Source organism: Bombyx mori, chromosome 14 (assembly GCF_030269925.1).
Source record: "Bombyx mori chromosome 14, ASM3026992v2".
NCBI classification, from domain to species: domain Eukaryota; kingdom Metazoa; phylum Arthropoda; class Insecta; order Lepidoptera; family Bombycidae; genus Bombyx; species Bombyx mori.
The window spans coordinates 3540704-3560081 of NC_085120.1; the positions used below are offsets into that span (position 1 = coordinate 3540704).

General features: G+C 34.9%; 1 protein-coding gene and 1 long non-coding RNA gene across 3 annotated transcripts in view; one reads left to right on the forward strand and one right to left on the reverse strand.

The window, feature by feature from the left end:
* Nucleotides 1-19378, reverse strand: part of LOC101737761 (transcription factor Sox-5) — a 419303-nt gene that overhangs the window by 361624 nt on the left and 38301 nt on the right. Inside the window, exon 2 of the mRNA XM_021353198.3 lies at nt 3417-3450. The gene's annotated coding sequence lies outside the window, so the exon portion shown is untranslated. The remainder of the gene's footprint in view (nt 1-3416; nt 3451-19378) is intronic.
* LOC119629499 (uncharacterized) lies at nt 3884-14896 on the forward strand. 2 transcript variants are annotated; one of them, XR_009974794.1, is made up of 3 exons: nt 3884-4039; nt 4881-5243; nt 14441-14896. It is a non-coding gene; the product is annotated as an uncharacterized LOC119629499 (long non-coding RNA). The 2 variants fall into 2 exon arrangements; XR_005245493.2 differs by lacking the exon at nt 14441-14896 and having other exon boundaries at nt 4881-5851.

Genomic DNA, 19378 nt, shown 5'->3' on the forward strand with positions numbered 1-19378 from the left:
TTTGCGGGTTTGATTTTTATTACACGATGTTATTCCTTCACCGTGAAAGTCAATCGTGAACAATTGCTAAGTACGTATTTTATTAGAAAATTTGGTACCCGCCTGCGGGATTCGAACACCGGTGCATAGCTTCATACGAATGCACCGGACGTCTTATCCTTTAGGCCACGACGACTTCAAACCTCACCTACCCCTGCGGACTCACTAGAGGTCTTACCACCAGTAAAAAAAGTTAATTCTCCCAACAACTTACTAAATATACCGTTTACAACCGTGTAGCCACTCGTGCGACTAGTCGACAAGTAATGGCTAACATCCGAGTGTTTGCGCAAAGTCGCCATATGCCGCTTCCTTCATTACGAAACTGGGCGTGAAACGAGATTTTTCTCAAACCAGTAATCGTAGACCGCTTTTCTGGGAATACGAGAATGCTTAATCGCCGTGAATCACTTAATTGGGCAAATTTACTGTTTATATACGACTCAAGTTATTAGGAATGTGGATGTTTTATTCGCTGATAAGAACTAATTATACAGCTAAGATAGAAAGCGACCTGACAGCGGGAGTGCTCTGAGGAATTGTTCGAGATGATACCGGAATCTCGTTTTTACCATCGCACCGCCCGCCACCGGAGTAGAGTTCATCCATACTACCTGGAGCCACTGCGGTCATCCACAGTGCGTTTCCAGAGGTCTTTTTTGCCACGTACCATCCGGCTATGGAATGAAACTCCACGGTATTTTCCGAGCGCCATGACATGTCCTTCTTCAAACGAGGCTTGTGGAGAGTATTAAGCGGTAGGCAGCGGCTTGGCTCTGCCCCTGGCATTGCTGAAGTCCATGGGCGACGGTAACCACTCACCATCAGGTGGGCCGTACGCTCGTCTGCCTACAAGGGCAATAAAAAATTCTAAAAGGAAAATAGACAGCTCTAACGATTCCGGATAGCATAAAAAAAAATACGGGTAATATACCGTAATTAGTTGTCTTGCGTATGTACATACGTGTCAGAGCTAGCTATAGATTAAGGGTCCCTAATAACCATCTTTACTGAGACGAAAATTACATAATGCTGTGATTGGCAAATGAAACTTCCTTTTAAAACTCCAAATTTTCAGCTCCTAAAATTATTACTTCTTTCTCAAATTTCAGACAAAATAATAAACCTTCCCTGATATTTAAATAAGATACTTTTTTACAACTTATAGGTTTCATTTAAAATACTCAAGTTAATTAATAAAACGAAGAATTCAAATCTTTTATTTTCTTGAAACGATTACGTAAAAGCCTACGTCAAAGCTTCTCATAAAAAAGACACGTTTTTCATTATCTCACTCCTCACATACGGAATTCGAACAAGCAATACAATAACAATAATTTCTTTCTAAAATTAGATCAACTTTCAAATAAGGCGCATTCACCGGCATTCCTCTTAAACTTATCCCGTTTCATGTCGAATACATTTGGATTCGAGTTTCGATTGCCATCGCACGCACCCAACATAGTACTGTAGGCGATTTGTATGTTAATCAACTGATCATATTGCAAGTGCAGTTTAGTAACAATATTGTTGATAAGACTGCGAAATTATTGTATTATTGGAAACTCTGACTGATTCTTTAGTGTTATTAAGTGTTTGTGCAAAAGTCATGTGCATAATATCAAATGATTTTCAGCCTTAAAGGCTGTTAATGTAGATATATTTTCTTTGTTTAATGTTTGACCTTTAAATAAAAACAACTTACAACTTACAACTACAAAATACACACACTTATTTTATTGTTTTCGTTTTCAGAAAAAAATGTCAAAGTTGATTTTTCTATTGATTTAGATCGACGATTACTAGATCTATAATAAATAGATTTTGTCAAACTCTTTTGTGGAAATTATTAACGATAAATGCGGACCGTGTAATAAAATCAATCATTATTTCACTAACTTAGCTTTATTAACTATCAAAAACAATTATATTGTTTATTTACTTAGCTCTTCTCATTAGGACAGATCGCCCTAAGAATACGAATTATGTATATTAATTACAAACGGTCGATGTATTGCTGATGTGTTTTAAGTAAAGATTAAGCACAATGTATGTACTAGATGATTGAGTACCGCTTAAATTATTATCTATATAATATTAATACGTGAAGCAAAAACTTTGTATCCCTTTTTACGAAAATAGCGCGGACGGAGGAGTATGAAATTTTCCACACTTATAGAGAATATAGAGAAGAAGTGCAGAATGCTAATATTTTTTTAAAATAATGCATAAAAGATACATTAAATCAATAAAGAAAACATTACACACACTACATACCATGTGTTTGACGCACACACGCATGCAGACTATTTATTGTCAAACTTTTGTTCTTGACGTCTGTTGTCAAATTGAGATTAAATATTGTTTGTTTTTGTTAATATTTTTATAGCGTAGTCTTGGCGAAATTTGTGATTATAGAAGTATAAAATACAATCATAATAGTGTACAAACTTACAATTCCAATTAGTTATAGTCGAATTTCGACTACTGCGGGACCTCTAGTATTGTATAGTTACTTGAAGGTTGACTTGCACAGTGCAAGTCAGTGTTAGTTGTCTTCAAGTAATTGTCCTCTTCGAGTTTTAAAAACAGTTCTTAGCAGTAAGCAGCGATATGGTTTTAGCCCTGGCATATTAGTGATGTACCTGAGCGACAGTGATCTCGTAAAACAATACTGTTGGCCGCGAAATTTTAGACTATTTTTTCAGTTAATAGCTATGGCTTGACTTATGAGTCGTTTTTAAGTTTTAAGAGTATTTTTTACAGCTTAGTATAGTATTTTTTGGACTGCGATTATGATTATCATTTTTGAATTGAGGTTAACGGTCGATCTTAAAAACCCTCATGTGCAATTCTCATTTTTGGTCATGAATTATTCAATAAATACTAAAGTAAGTAATTCGATCAAGTCGAATAGACTATTCAAACGCGGCTCGAGAAAGTGGCCAGAACGCAGACATCCGGATATTTTCTTGGAAAATTCTAAGTGACAATTGAGAAGAATTAACACCGAGTATAGAAAATGATTAAAACGTTTACAATAAATATATGTTTTTTTTTTATTGCCTAGATGTGTGGACCAGCTCACAGCCCACCTGGTGTTAAGTGGTTACTGGAGCCCATAGACATCTACAACGTAAATGTGCCACCCATCTTGAGATATAAGTTCTAAGGTCTCAGTTAAAACGGCTGCCCCACCCTTCAAACCGAAACGCATTACTGCTTCACGGCAGAAATAGGCGGGGCGGTGGTACCTACCCGTGCGGACTCACAAGAGGCCTTACCACCAGTAATATATATTAATAAATCCTTTGTATGTCATATATATTTAATAAATCCTTAACTCTTAATAAGTCCTTGTTTAATTTTGTACTTACGTTGATCCTATCGAATGTGTAGTTACTGATGTACCTGAAAAACAAAAATGTTGTGTTAATTATTTTGGTTAATTGACGTTCATTATATTGTGGGACTAATAATACAGGGTGTTTTAGATACGGCTAGATTCCAATATCTCGCTCAAAATTTGAGTACAAACCACTCACTTGTTCTAGTTTCGAAGGCAAGACGACCAATTGAGAATTCGACCTCATGTCTCAAGGTGGATCCAGTTACCATGTATTCGCAGATGGCATGGTGCACTTTTGGATCGTTCATAATCCTTTAAGCCAACTAAAGATGTAACGAATTATGACCTGCGCCAAATAAATTAAAAAAAAAGAAAACTTCACTACAATCGATTTCATTTGGAATGCTGTCGTAAAAAGCTTTTGTATTTAAGAATTAAAAAAAAAAAAACTTTACATAAAAAGATACGGATTGACATCTGTCAGAACGATTTCTCATTGCGCTCGGTTGAGCAAAATCAGGTATCTGTTATTTTTTTTTTTAATAATTCATAAGAACCACAATGGTCAATGTGTTTTACAGTTAAAAACAAAAGTTATGAAGCAATAAGTTGGATCGTGTGTCTCGGCGTAATCCTACGTACATCTCAAAAGTAAGTTGGCGATTTGAATACGTCTCACTCGCTTATTTTAGCGTCACGCGTAAAGTTCAGTAGAGAAATTGTTATATTCTGATCATTTCTGGTACCTCCTGTACAACTAAAGACTTACAAACAAAAGGTATTTAAGTCTCTCGGTTAATAATACTAATTTAAAAAAAACGTTCGAGCTATATTAACTAGTATTAGTAGACGGTTGCGATTTGAGGAATGAAGAAGAATGAGGAATGAGGAATGAGAAATGTCACAGACTGACAAGTAAAAATTTATGGCCAACCAATGTTTTAAATGTTTAAATTTATTTATATCGTTCTTCAAAAATATCTAGCTCTAAAGTAATAGAATTCTGCAAATTTTAAAACGACTTTTATTACTTTGGTTTCTACAATGATTGGAATCCGGGTCAGATGTTGCAATTCATTTCAAACTTAATTCTGATGAGCTAGACTTTTGAAATTTCAAACATTAGAATTGGAATGGAATTCAGGAATGAGAAATGGAAAAAAGTAAGGCGAAAACGACAAGAAGCTAGCATCTATCATTAAACTAGCATAGCTAAGTTATGCTGGTCGATTTTCAAAAACTGCATTTCCATTGCTATCGCGATTGCTACTTTATCTTTGCCCACCTCTGTTAGCAACCTCAGGGGTTATACTAGCTTCACCAGCTCACGAAGCTCAGCCTGGCGAATTTGCTAACACTAGGCCTAGCAAGAGCAATGATTCGCTGAATCACGGGGTCAGAATTGCAACCCACTGGGAAGATCCGGCGAGAAACTCAGTGGGCTGTGTTTGTGGGTTAATTTTCATGACGAACCCTTCGTTGGATTCGACAGGCTCGCAGAGAACGGTGCTTAGAATGCCGAAAAGCACAGATAGTGGATCGGGAGGAACCGAAGTGACGTTCCCACGGTGGGAGCACCCGCGGCGAAACCTCGTCGCGGTGTTGGGGCAGGACTTCTCTTTGCGGGCTATCGTCGCCCGTATGGTCAAGGCGTAGTTTCCTGTGAGAAATTGGGGGAGGTGAAGGACCTCGACCCTTCTCTTCTCCCCTTCTTCCTCTCAGGAGGCGCCGGAGTCCGACATAACCCGGTCCGTTACCCCCCTCGACCGGGTATCCGTAAATGGATTGCCCAGCGTTAAAAAACAAAAAGGAGCCGAAGTGACGTGATTTGGGTGATGGAGACTGTTTATCGTTGGTAAGGAATATATAGTCAATAGCTATTACAATGAACTTGCAGTTTTATTCCCGTGTAAACAAGACTAACTTTAGATTTTATGAAATGTTATTGTCACCATAACCACTATTACGTAGAGATATAACTATTAAAATACAACAAATACGGTCGCTCTTTGACCATACACTTAAGAAATAAGAAAGTTTTTTAATCGACTTTCATTTGTTTTAAGTTAAGTTAATCAATTACTCTATCGTTTGTCGACATATTTTGAGTATTATTGATTTATTCAGAAGGGGTTATCGAGGCGAACGATTTGTTCATTTTAGATTATACAGAATGAATTTCTGTCTTGGTGCTGTCTAATGTGGATAATTTTCTTATTAACAATAGAAACTTTTAGAATAATTTGAGAAAAAAATATGGAAGAAAAGTTCCGTGATTTCTTTTCATTAATAATAATGGAACAATTAGTGTTTTATTCGTTCTTTAAACAGTTATAACAGGTTTCAGCACGCTTAAGAAATACTTTAATAGCTACATACATAAAATATTATTTAAGTAACATTGTAAAATTTAATAATGGTTTTCGAATAAAAAAATCCTGGGTACATAATAATGCAAACAAACTTGAAGTTTTCAATTGTGGTAAAAAAATACAGCGTTGTGATTTCACGAATTCATTTGACGACTTAAAGGAAGTTAGTAGAGTGATAATTACTAAAACATAGCTTGAGGAATAAATATTATTTTAGGTTGTTTTCATTAAGAAACTATACTAGATTTACAATTAATCGAATCGAGGGGTGAAGGCTTAAACGACATTTTTGTAATTTTACAAGAGATCTCTCCTTTTAAAGAATAACATTTGAAAAAACTATCATAACAAAAAAAAACTTCCTCAGCTATTTGAACGGAGTAAGCTTCATTGAATTTCAATTAAAAACATCGGATTGTTGATGCTAATGCCAAATAAAACGAACGTTTAATGACAAAGATAAATGTCGCGTATTCAACAAAATGTCGCTTAAACCAAACGGCCTTTCACCATTCGAAATAGTAATCCTATTTCAAAAGTAGTACAATGCTATAATAATTTTGGAATATTCTGAGAAGCACGTTCTTTTTTTTATTGCTTTGATGGGTGGACGAGCTCACAGCCCGCCTGGTGTTAAGTGGTTACTGGAGCCCATAGACATCTACAACGTAAATGCGCCACCCACCTTGAGATATAAGTTCTAAGGTCTCAGTATAGTTACAACGGCCGCCCCACCCTTCAAGCCAAAACGCATTACTGCTTCACGGCAGAAATAGGCAGGGTTGTGGTACCCACCCGTGCGGACTCACAAGAGGTCCTGCCGCCAGTAAAAAGCATCTTAGAAATCTTAATTTTTTTCATTTTTATTGCCCTTGTAGGCAGACGAGCAAATAGCCCATCTGATGGTGAGTGGTTACCGTCGCCCATGGACTAATGAAATACAAACGAAAAAGTCTGTCAAAGTAATAAATGCCTTTAAAATAATATTGCCAATTGATTGCCAAATAGATACGAAAGTTGAATATATTTTTTTTACTCACGATAAGCAGTTCTAAATTACGCACCATAAAAAGATAAATTTGAGTCGTTTTTCATGTCAGAGATTTCGTCCTAACTGATTAGTATTCAAAAGTGCATACATATCGCTATATTAAAAAAAAAAGATGTCTGTATATCAAAATCCACTTTCAGAGAATATGTATGTGTAATTTATAACCAGTTTATGATGCATCCGAGGAATAGGTAAAATAGCAGTAGCCACCTTTTTTAATACGCTTTTATTAGCTTCAGACGTATGTATGTAACGGAATCTTTGAACATGATTTTGACCCCCTTCAAAACCTCGGATTAACTCTGACATACTTTATTAAGGAACAATGACAATTCAATATTAAAAAAAAAGGTTTGCAAAAATTGGAATTGAACTAAAAAATGTAAAATAAATAATAGTTTAAAAAAACTACAAAAATACGCTTTTATAGAAAATCCAACAAAAAATTTGAAAATAAATTTTAATATATTTGAATTAAAAATAGTGTAAGAAAAAATGATTTTGTTGTAAAAAAAGCGTGGGATGCATGGTATCAGTAGTTATAAATATTTTATGAACAGATATGAGTAGAAAGGTTATTTTGATAATATCCTGAAAAGCACCCGACACTTTTTTTAATTGCTTATTTTATAGTTGGATTTTCTATAAAAGCGTATTTTTTGGATTTTTTTCAACTATTTTTTTTTTGTCTAACTTAAATTATATAACCGCCTATCTTAAGATATACTGAGTTCTCTGTATTGTCAAACAGGAAGGCAAATTCGCGACAGAATCAGCCAAGATCGTACTTTCCACTTACATAGAGCTACACCTAATGCCCGTGAGATGATGATAAAAATTAATGAATGAGGTAGAGATAGAGAGCACCGGTATATATCGAAGAGAACGTTATCTGAGATCTATCTAGAATATAATAGAAACTTCACTCATGTACTTAAAAGCTTCTGGACAGTTTTCTTTTTGCGGAGATGGTTGAACCAGCTCCTGGATCATCAAACAAACTATACTCAAAGTTGATGATTGAGTGAAAAGCTTGTGATTATAAAACGAAGTCGTCGTGGTCTAACGGATGAGACGTCCGGTGCATTCGTGTTGAGCAAATCTCAGGCGGGTACCAATTTTTCTAATGAAATACGTACTTAACAAATGTTCCCTATTGATTTCCACGGTCAAGGAATAACATCTATACTAATATTATAAAGAGGAAAGATTTGTTTGTTTGTTTGTTTCGAATAGGCTCCGAAACTACTGGACCGATTTGAAAAATTCTTTTTCCATTAGAAGCCGACATTGTCCCTGATGAACATAGGCTAAATTTTTTTTTTTTTTTGGTGTCATGTGTGTTTTAATGTTTCCGAAGCGAAGCGAGGGCGGGTCGCTAGTCGTGTAATAAAAATCAAACCCGCAAAATGATAATTTACGTAATTACTAATGGTAGGACCTCTTGTGAGTCCACACGGGTAGGTACCATCGCCCTGCCTATTTCTGCCGTGAAGCAGTAATGCGTTTCGGTTTGAAGGGCGGGGCAGCCGTTGTAACTATACTTGAGACCTTAGAACTTATATCTCAAGGTGGGTGGCGCATTCACGTTGTAGATGTCTATGGGCTCCGGTAACCACTTAACATCAGGTGGACTGTGAGCTCATCCACTCATCTAAGCAATAAAAAAAAAACGGGACATAGTAACAACATTCCTCCGGTACTTCGAATCTTCTATTCCGCTTCCACACTCAACCAACAAAAGCAATAGTGGAAAATAACACCCCGAATACTAACTACTAGCTGCAAAATGACATAATCGGATTGACATCTCTCCGAACGGATCTCGGATCACGGTCGGTTGGACAAAATCAGGTATCAATCACAATTAAAAAATACAGTACAGTTACCGTAATAGTTTGTTATTATTTTTGTGTGGAAAGGAAAGAAAAAAAACATCGATTCCAGAATTCGCTTTTAATGGAATCGAAGAACGATACACTCATGTTTCATATAAGAGTTTTTTTTAATGCCTATATGGGTGGACAAGCTCACAGCCCATCAGGTGTTAAGTGGTTACTGGAGCCCATAGACATTTACAACGTAAATGCGCTATAAGTTCTAAGGTCTCAAGTACAGTTACAACGGCTGCCCCACCCTTCAAACCGAAACGCATTACTGCTTCACGGCAGAAATAGGCAGGGTGGTGGTACCTACCTGCGCGGACTCACAAGAGGTCCTGCCACCAGCACAAAGTTCTATGATGACACTTATGGTTTGTCTCATGCCGGTTGCTTAGCACAGGATTCGATGAGATCTCTAAACTAGCTCTTAACGAGTGCTATATGCGAAAAATATTACTATTACTTTGCTGTCTGTACGAATAGAGCAACATAATTAATGGTAGAACGATTCAATTGAATCGGTGGTATGCGTCGATATTCATTGTGGTCGGATGATGGCGACTTTCTACCCACCTGCGGAGGTGTCACATTGCCCAGCGTCCGTCTGCGTGCGGTTTCTGTATCATGAATTATGACAGACAAACGGAACGCTTGCTTTTAGATTTTATGTATACGAATCATTAACTTGTCGATGAACTGTGATACTGTGGATAGATTACGAGTTTTTAAAGGCATTTCAGTTGGTTGTTAGAGAATATACATGTCTAATTTCGGCTGTCTTTAATCATTCTTACTCAACTGCCAAAATAGAGTAATTATTTTTGAGCGTATGTATACATTTCTAATTTTTTGGTACATTATAACTTTTGACGGATTTCAGTATATGATGTGTCATTATAAACGTCTCAATTTTAGGAGAAACGCATGTTTTATGCTAGAAGTGGTCTCTTTGATTTGGTGTCTGCGAAAATATAAACGGAACAGTAGTTTTTTATCCGGATACTAATTTATTTATTTTCTGGAATACCTTAACTAATATTAATATTGTACTAGCTGACCCGGCAAACTTCGTTGTGCCTCAATCGATAAATAAAATACCTAAACTTTTGTATAAAATAAACTTAAAACAAACAAAAGGAATCCATCCGACGGGGGACACATCAAAGGAAAAACAAAATTGTTATTTTATTTAATTCCGAGCATTTTCATATTTATCTACCTCTTAAACATTCTCTGGATTTCCACAAATCATTCAAGACCAAAATTAGTCAAATCGGTCCAGCCGTTCTCGAGTTTTAGCGAAAGTAACGAACAGCAATTCATTTTTATATATATAGATTAAAATAAAGTTATAGGGCTTGTTTTTCGATTTTCAGTTAACATTTTTAATTCGATTGTGTTTTTTGTTTAATTTTTAAATCAATTTTTACAACCCATCTATTCATGGTAGAACAATACTCTCTTTTTTATTATAAAGTATGCTTTTTCCAAGTAATTTCAGCCCTCATTCTAAGTACGTACTCAGAACAGATACGTATTTAGTACGCACTAATATTAGTAGTAGATAACTCAGTACATTTATTCTAAAGAGGCCAAGGCTTTAAATTCAGCGTTCGAAAACGTAATTAAACCTATAACTACAAACAAAATTTTGTAACAGACAATTCTAAAACTTAATTCAATGTAATAACAATAATGAAGCCGCTAATTATTTATTAGCGTTCATTAAAAAAAAAAAACGATTTCGTAACACTATCCGAGTGGCGTAAATCAATAAAAATTTACCACAGTAATCTACGGTCGAATAAAATAGGCAGATCTATTTTGTGTCCCATTCACGCTTACATAGAACACAGAATTGTCGAGCGAGACGGGCGATATTTGTACGTATTGTAAGACAATAAAACTGAGTCAAGTTTTATTTTATTGCTTAATGTTTACGATTGTTGATGGTGACAATTATATTCCAAGTTTATATTAGACTATCTCAATATTTCTTACTAAAACAATAAAGTTGTATGTCTCTTACAATTCTAATATATATCATCCTTATTGCTTTGCGTCCGACGTTTGATTTTATCTACTGACGAAACAATCATGTGGTCTTTTGATTTTGGTGGAATCGAAAGCTTTAATCAGTTTTATTGATGATGTCAATACGTACAGGGTAAGGTCGAATTTCTAGGATCTAAAAATAACAAGTAAAAATACTTAAAAAAAATTTTAGATAAATCTATCTAAGTATGGAAAGTAAATCGGCATTATTACATTCCCTTTTTTTCTACCTAAGCTGATGGCCTTGAGAGGCTATGTCAGCGTAGCCCTAACGTGTAGGTGAACTTTTGGGGCTCAAACCAGGAGGCGTTGCTAGCACTGGCCTTAGCAAGAGTAGTGCTTCACAGAATCTACCACCGGATCGGAAACGCGACCCACTGAGAAGATCCCGAGAGAAACTCAGTGGGCTTTTCCAGTACATAATCGCTAGTAACCTTATAGCCGATAGGAGGATGCCCTTTGAGCTCAAGGGTATGATCTATAAGACCATAATAAGGTCTGTTCTTATGTATGGCAGCGAAACATGGGCGGCAACCAAAAGGAACGTGCATACCATTCAAGTTGCTGAAATGAAGATGCTGAGGTAGATGTGCGGCGTGACTAGGCTCGATAAAATCCGCAACGAGTACGTGCGCGGAAGCCTCAGTGTACAGGACATCACCGACAAGATGCAGGAGAGTAGGCTGAGTTGGTATGGTCACGTGAAAAGGAAGCCGCCTGACTACGTCGGAAACTTGGCGCTACTGCACGACCTCTCCGGTCGAAAACCTAGAGGTAGACTCAAGACAAGGTGGAGGGACGTAGTGCTGAAGGACAAGAGAGAATGCAATGTTGCTGACGAGGATGGCGAAGACAGAGCGAAGTGGAGGAGTAAAGTCAGGAAGGCTGACCCCACCACCATGTGGGATAAATAGCTGGGAAGAGAGAGAGAATCGCTAGTAGTCTTAGGGACTATTCCAGCTACATAAGGATAGGTAAGTTAATTATTCTATAAAAGAAAATGCTCGTGAGAATAGCAATATATATATATTTTTTGTGTAAAATCTAAGCGGCATTTTTTTTTCTATAGGTATTCTGAAAAATACAATTTTTGTAAGTGAAATCATTTGTAAAATAAGTTCATCATACATAACAAAGTTATTTGATGTGAAACTTATTTAACGAAGATATTATAAAGGTGTACACAAACCAATGTTTTGTTCATAGAATTAAATGCTGAGGTCAGCCGTAATAGCCAGCTTAAAAATTCATATATAAAATTGCACTCACCCAAAAAACGAGTGAAAGTATTTCATTTTGACTAGAAACATTTAAGCGGTAACACAATAAAGGCGTGACCGAAGCTATACTATTACATCGCTCGGGGCGCATCTTAGTTTATTGATATTTGAAAAATAAATAATTACTTCAACGGAAAGCTCTGAATTATGACACTTAAGATCCAGCAATTTGGGCGTCACCAAAATACATTTATTTCATATTTTATAATTGAAACAATACAGATGGTGTATATAAATTAAATGGTGCGGCTTTCGTTTTAACGGAGCTTCGAGCTTTGTTGGTGGGCTTTAAGATATATGTAGCTGTTTTAACTCGAAATTTTTAATTAATGATCCTCCTGTAGATTACTTATTTATGTTGAACGACAGCGGTGATGATAGATTTGGTGAATTTTAATAATTCAATAATCTAAATTCAAACATAGCCATTGACGCATCGAGATTTAAATTCATTTATGTATATTAAATTTTCTCTTTCGTTGTGCTATTGAAGTTCCGAAAAAAAAACCCAGAATGTTTCCAAAAAAAATTGAGCACACTAAAGTTTGCCAAGAGGCACTAAACAAAAAAAAAATCGGTCGATAAACAGTAGAGAAAATGGTATTTGTTTTGTTTGATAAATTGATGGATCTCACTTGAAATAAAGCGAAGCAAAGGTAGAAAAAAATGAAGGTACAGTAATTCGAAAAATATATATTGGTATTCCTTATCTTATATGAATTTTATTTTGTTTTATGAAGATAGAAGTTCTCTATATCTACTTAGTAGTGTCAACATCTACTACATCAATTTCTTTTAGAAAAAAAAACACACAAAAATTTTCATAAATATTGTTATGTCTTAAAGCATATAATAAACAATAGAAAGTAAATACTCAAAAATTGGCTAAAGCAGACGCCAAACGCATCGACATGATTACTAATTGGATATAGTTATGGAAGATTTTTTACTGGTGGTAGATACCACCGCCCTGCCTATTTTCTGCCGTGAAGCAGTAATGCGTTTCGGCTTAAAGGGTAGGGCATCCGTTGTAAATATACTGAGATCTTAGAACTTATATCTCAAGGTAGGTGGCGGCATTTACGTTGTAGATGTCTATAGGTTCCGGTAACCGCGTAACACTAGGTGGGTCGTGAGCATAAAAAACAAAAATTCTGCTTGGCACGGGTAGGTACTACCATCCTACCTATTTTTTCCGTGAAACGGTAATGAGTTTCGCTTTGAAGGGATGGGCAGCCGTTCTACATTGAAAATTGAGACTTGGAACTCATGTCTCATGATGGATGGCGGCATTTACGTTGATGTCTATTGACTCCGGTGACCACTTAACATCAGGTAGGCCGGAAGCCCGTCTCTACATATAAGCTATAAAAAAACTATAAGTTTTACATTACGTCCCAATGCCTTTGAAATTTGCATAAACACTTTTTATATAAGATATTTATTACCAAACGAAAAACAGGAACAAATCAATCAAATGCGAACATTTAAAACAACGACAATTAACTTTTTTATAATAAACGTCAAGTGGTATAAGTTTTATCCAATCAACGATCGTTATTCTGGTTTGTAAAGTCTTAATCCCGTGGTAGCGCTGGTGCAACTACCAATTTGTGGGATGATTGATACTAATCCCCTTAATCCGAGTTGTATGAGACAGAAAAAAAAGTTACTGTGCTTGCCTGTACTGTGGCTTAGAACAAGGCTTCACGAATCTCAGGACAAGGTATTTGTGAGGTATATTCATTCATTCTTATAAAACTTACTGGCTGGCCTGCGTCACTAGTGGCCTTTAATAAAGCTATCACCGTCATTGAGACATGAGGCTTTATGCAGACCAAAAGTCTTGCTTTCATAGCATTGCCCGAATAAGAAGAGTAGCAGTGAGGATGAATATTTATGGTACATCTTAAAACTGGTGGTAGGATGTCTTGTGAGTGCACACGGGCACGTACTACCACCCCGCCTATTTCTGCCGTGAAGCATTTCGGTTTGAAGAATGGGGCAGCCGTTGCAACTATACTGAGACCTAAGAACACATATCTAAAGGTGGGTGGTGGCATTTACGTTGTAGATGTCTATAGGCTTCGGTAACCACTTATAACCAGGTGGGCGTCTGAGCACGTCCCCCCATCTATGCAATAAAAATAATTTAAAAAAGAACATCATTTTTTGAATTCCGTCCATTTAGTTCGCAAATTTTGACATATTCAAAGATTAAAAAAAAAAGTAGATATAACCTAAATAAATGCTTTCTAAACAAAATTCGTATCGTCACTAATATTTTAATTTATAATAATTAAACTCTATTAAACAAAAAATAATAAATCACCCAATGCAAGTCAATAACAATAAAAACTAATAAAAGGTGATATTTTTATCTTTTTGATATTTGAACATCTATATTTTAGCGTAAATGATTATAATAATAAAATGCAAATCGTAGAACCAAAAATGGATGAAGTAAATGAGAAAACAAAAAATATAACATAAATATTATCTGCTTATGGCACGTCGCAAAACAAGAAGAAGAAGGAAGTCAATAGCAAAATGTCGGAAATTTAAAAAAAAAAAATTATAAGAGGAAATGCTAGAATCTAACGTAATGTGGGATAAGACCAAGAAGAAGAAGCAACTCAATAGCAAAATGTCAGAAATTTTAAAAATAAAATACAAATATTTTTTATTGTCTCGGTCACATAAATGCGCGATCGTATAGAAAATGGACATACAAATATTAATTTTACAAACATGATTAAGTAGAATTCGAAATTTCGATGCCATTCAGCCTAACTATAATCGATTGCCATTTGAATTTGATGTGAATGTTATAATTATGAATCAATAAATAACGTTTATCCTAGAAATGAATTTGACTGTGAAATTATTCGATTCATCCTTTTCCGTTACGAGACAACATCACGTCATCTATTATATTATTAAGAATATTAAGCCGGCAGTGGCACAATTAATACAAATAACTGGATACATTAAATCACAGCGTGTCACGAAAAATAATGATTTTTTGAGGCAAATAAAAAAAACTAGTCAGTTTTTTTTTATTTTACGACCTTGTCTGGACCAAGTTTATTGTCTGTTGTTGTATTGATGTTCACAATTGGAAATGAACTAATTTCTTTATATGAGTTTTAAAATCATAGTCGAGAACGTAGGATACTTCTTTAATTGAACCAAGAATTTTGTCTAAATAACATTTACAAGGGCTACGACATTTTGTGAGCTCACAAGAGTAGGTGCCCACCTCTTTGCCTGTTTCTCTCGGGAAGCAGTATATTGCTTCGGTTTGAAAAACTGGACAGTTGTACTTACAATTGACTTAGACCTCATGTCGTAAATAGGGTGGCAGTATTGACGGTTAGGTGTCACGGGCTCTTTCACCCATCTATGCAATAAAAGAACAATAATATGATTCTTAACAAACATTTATCAGACCTCTTTTTATTAGTCTCAATCAACAGACCTGTTCCGAATCGTTTAACTTTCAAATCTGCTGAAAAGTCAAATGTCAAATAAGTAACATCAAATGACCCGGCAGCCTCTTGAGTTGAACGAAAAACAAACACATCAACAGAATACGTATATGCCACGTCCAACATAAATCCGTTCGTGGCTCCGGGTATAGCGACCCTAATTACGTGATCGTAATTAATGTCTACACGAACAGGTGTCTGTCCGTTTGTCTGCTCACAAACCGTGGCATGTGTGGTAACTGTTACTTTATTATCTGACTGTCTTATTAATCATTCGGATTCGTATATATTTAAATTTTTATTTCTACGATTTGATTTACGTAAATATTTTGGGAGCCTTTTTGTCTGTAGATACTGGACACGTGTTGGATTTCCGAAATAATTTATCCATTTCTAGAATACTTTTTCGGTTTTGATGAAAAGGTAGCTCATTGTCAAACAATTAAAATAAACACAATTCTATCTATCGGCTGTCCACCAAGTTTGACTTACAATAAAAATACTAGAGAGGACTTTCATGCTAATAACACAATTGAAATTTTATTTCAAGCATGACGGTAAAGAAAAGATAAACTCCTTTCCAAGTAAATCTTTTGTTAGAATAAGCTCTAAGAAGTGTCCATAAGCACCAATAGCTACTCATCATAAGATGGGCCGTATCCTGGTATGTATGAAGCAATGAAAAAAAATTTTAAATTAATTACATAAGGATAAGTAATATCTTTGTGAGCGTTAAAGACAGGACTTTCTGTTTTCTTATCCTTGCGTACACCTTATTTTTAAAGTGATTTTATGACCTGGTAACTAAGACATTTAAGTCATATCTTATTATAATTTATATTCTTATATTTATAAAAAATGATAATATGGAGTGAAATGAAATGAAGCTAAAGCGATTAATTTGAGAAATTAATCAACTAGGACGAAATGAAATGAAATGAGATGAGACGATATGGTATGAAATATAATCTCAGTAAAATGGTGGTCATTTACTGAGATTTTTTCAGTGGACCTTTTGGAGGATCCCGAGAAGTTACGTCCAGCGGTTTTGTTTCATTTTCCCACATTTTTGCACTTTCACAGATATTAAACAGTTAATAAGCCACCGTTATTACACATTTAACCCTGATGAAACACTAAATAGACCAAATAAAAAAAATCACACAACTTCACTCCTCGCGTTCCCGTCAAAAAGTCGCGTACACCTAGTACACTTTTTTATTTTTATTTTGATTATTTACACCCGGAAGATTTACCCTGATTAAACCTTTCATAGTTTGTTATTTTAAAACACTACTTGTTTTTAATTGACACCTACCTAAAGCCACGATTACAATCACAAGCCCAACACAAAGTTAATGTTCTCAACTAATGGTCAACTCGACAAAAACCTATTGAAATTCAAATTCTATTCCACTGGGCCAAATTAAAATGTATTATACAAGAAATTTACTGCCCAATAATCGTAATTTAGAGATTAAGTACAAGTTATTTAGCTTATAATAGGGTTTTACGTTGCATAGATTGAGTTGTGTAAAGGAATGTTAAGTTATAATATTTTAAAGTTAAATAGTCCTAAGGTCGTGCACACAAGAGCCAGTCTTAAAACCAATTTTATTCTGAAACAAAATATAAGCTCTTAAGTACAGAGAAGTTTTTAAGTCAAATTCAAATGACTTTGCAGAAGTCCGTTCAAATAAGTCCACAATGTTCACGGAGCTACTGATTCTGTATTGAAAAAGTAGAAATCGTGCGTTATAATATGCCTTGTGTCTGTGACGATCTGCTTAGAACACACACATCATAGTAATACATCCTGTATATATCGATCTCTTGATAGTATATAGGCATTAATCTTCTAGCACTCATACGCAACTCATACATAGTGTTAAGATATAGAAGTTTGATGCAAGATTCCAATTTATAAACTGGTTTATAGTTATGTGTTTTTTATTTAAAAATAAGGCAAAGCAAAAGTTGAGATGCAAGACATTATTATAAAATTATTATCTTTCAAAATAATGAATACAGCAAAGATATTATAATAATTAATTTATATTTGTTATAATTAAGAGGAAAATACAAAACGAGGAAAAAATTGCTTGTATTCAAACCAAAATATTTTTACTATTGTACAAAAAAGGCTAAGTTTTTTGTACGTAAAGCATTCCACCTTCGAAAACGTACAAACGAAGATTTTATTCTGCGTTTTGAATGCCAAGAACACTTATACATATAAGAAACAAGAATATGTAAGTTTTAGCCCCCGAATGCCAAATTTCTCAAACAATAATACCAACCAAGAAATTGGAATCACTTTTACAGTTAGTCGCGCATATTTAGCCATAGAGGATGAAATTAATCGACCTGTCGCAATTATCTATTGGCTATTTATATCACTTCTATGTATATGCATAAACAAAAGGTATAATAGTATAGTATTTTTTTTATAATAGTTAATAAAATAAAAAGAATTATAGCCGAAAAACAACACAGATTTAATAATCTATGGTATAAAATCTATGATATAAAATATATAACTCATGCATAGTAGTGAACAAGCTGTTCTCTGCTCTCGTTCACTAGTATACTCTTACGAGAGCGTATATTAGCGTATAGTCTCGCCATAGACTTTATGATCTATGACACTATCAATATCTTACTCTGAGAAAAAGCTTGAAGCGAACAAACGCGAGATTTTGTCGTCTGCGCATGAGGATATCTAAACATAAGCGTTCTATATATCATCTACCTCTTAAGTACGTGTTAGATGTTGTTAGTGATGCCCTACGACATAAAATTAGAAGTCAAATGAACTGTCAGTAATATCGTGTAAAAATATAGTGGAAACATATAGGGCTGTACGACTGTTGGCAGGTTATTGCCCAGTGAGTTTCTCGTCGAATCTTCTCAGAAGGTCGCGATTTCGATCCAGTGGTAGATTCTGCGAAGTACTGCTAAAGGGGATTAAAAAGGGACTAGTGGTCCCTTTTTAATAACGTCACTGAAACAGTCCTACATTACCAAATAACAACACTACAATAAGATTAAAATCAAAGAAACAATGTAGGTACATACATTAAAACGTATTTTCAATTTTGGAATGAAGTGACGAAACGTTCTGTCTCTGAACGATGTGTTTTTTAAATCGATACAAGTAAAAATCGATGTATCGAATCAAGGGTAATTCATCTTTCTAAAGTATCAAATATATTACGAAGCTGTTAGTTGTGTGTGTGTGTTTTAAACACGATTACATTCGATACGGTCATATCGATTTCGAAAAATTTTGTCGTTATTGTTTTTTCAATATTAATATTATTATGGAAATTAGGTAATTATAATAATTTAAAACGCAGCTGTAATCATTGTGATGATTAAAATAGAAGAGATTGAAGTGTTAGAGATGTTTTTGTTATATTCAGAAAGTTAGTGGTCAGATTTGTATTTTATATTTTCGAAATATGCGTGACCTTTGAATTCTCACATTAATTTGATTTTATTGTCGAAATCAATATATTCTTTTTGTTTTATCAAATGCTATGTTTATTTATAGAATGTCGTTTTAAAAGTTCGAAAAAAGAACTCTTAAAGGTTCACTAAACTTTATTCAGCTTTGTATTTCGGTACAACGATTTTATTAAGCTTTACGACTACGCTTTTTTCAAAAATTTTCTAATGAAATACGTACTCAACAATTGTTCACGATTGACTTCCACGGTGAAGGAATAACATCGTGTAATAAAAATTAAACCCGCAAAATTATAATCTGCGTAATTACAGGTGGTAGGATCTCTTGTGAGTCCGCACGGGTAGGTACCACCACCCTGCCTATTTCTGCCGTGAAGCAGTAATGCG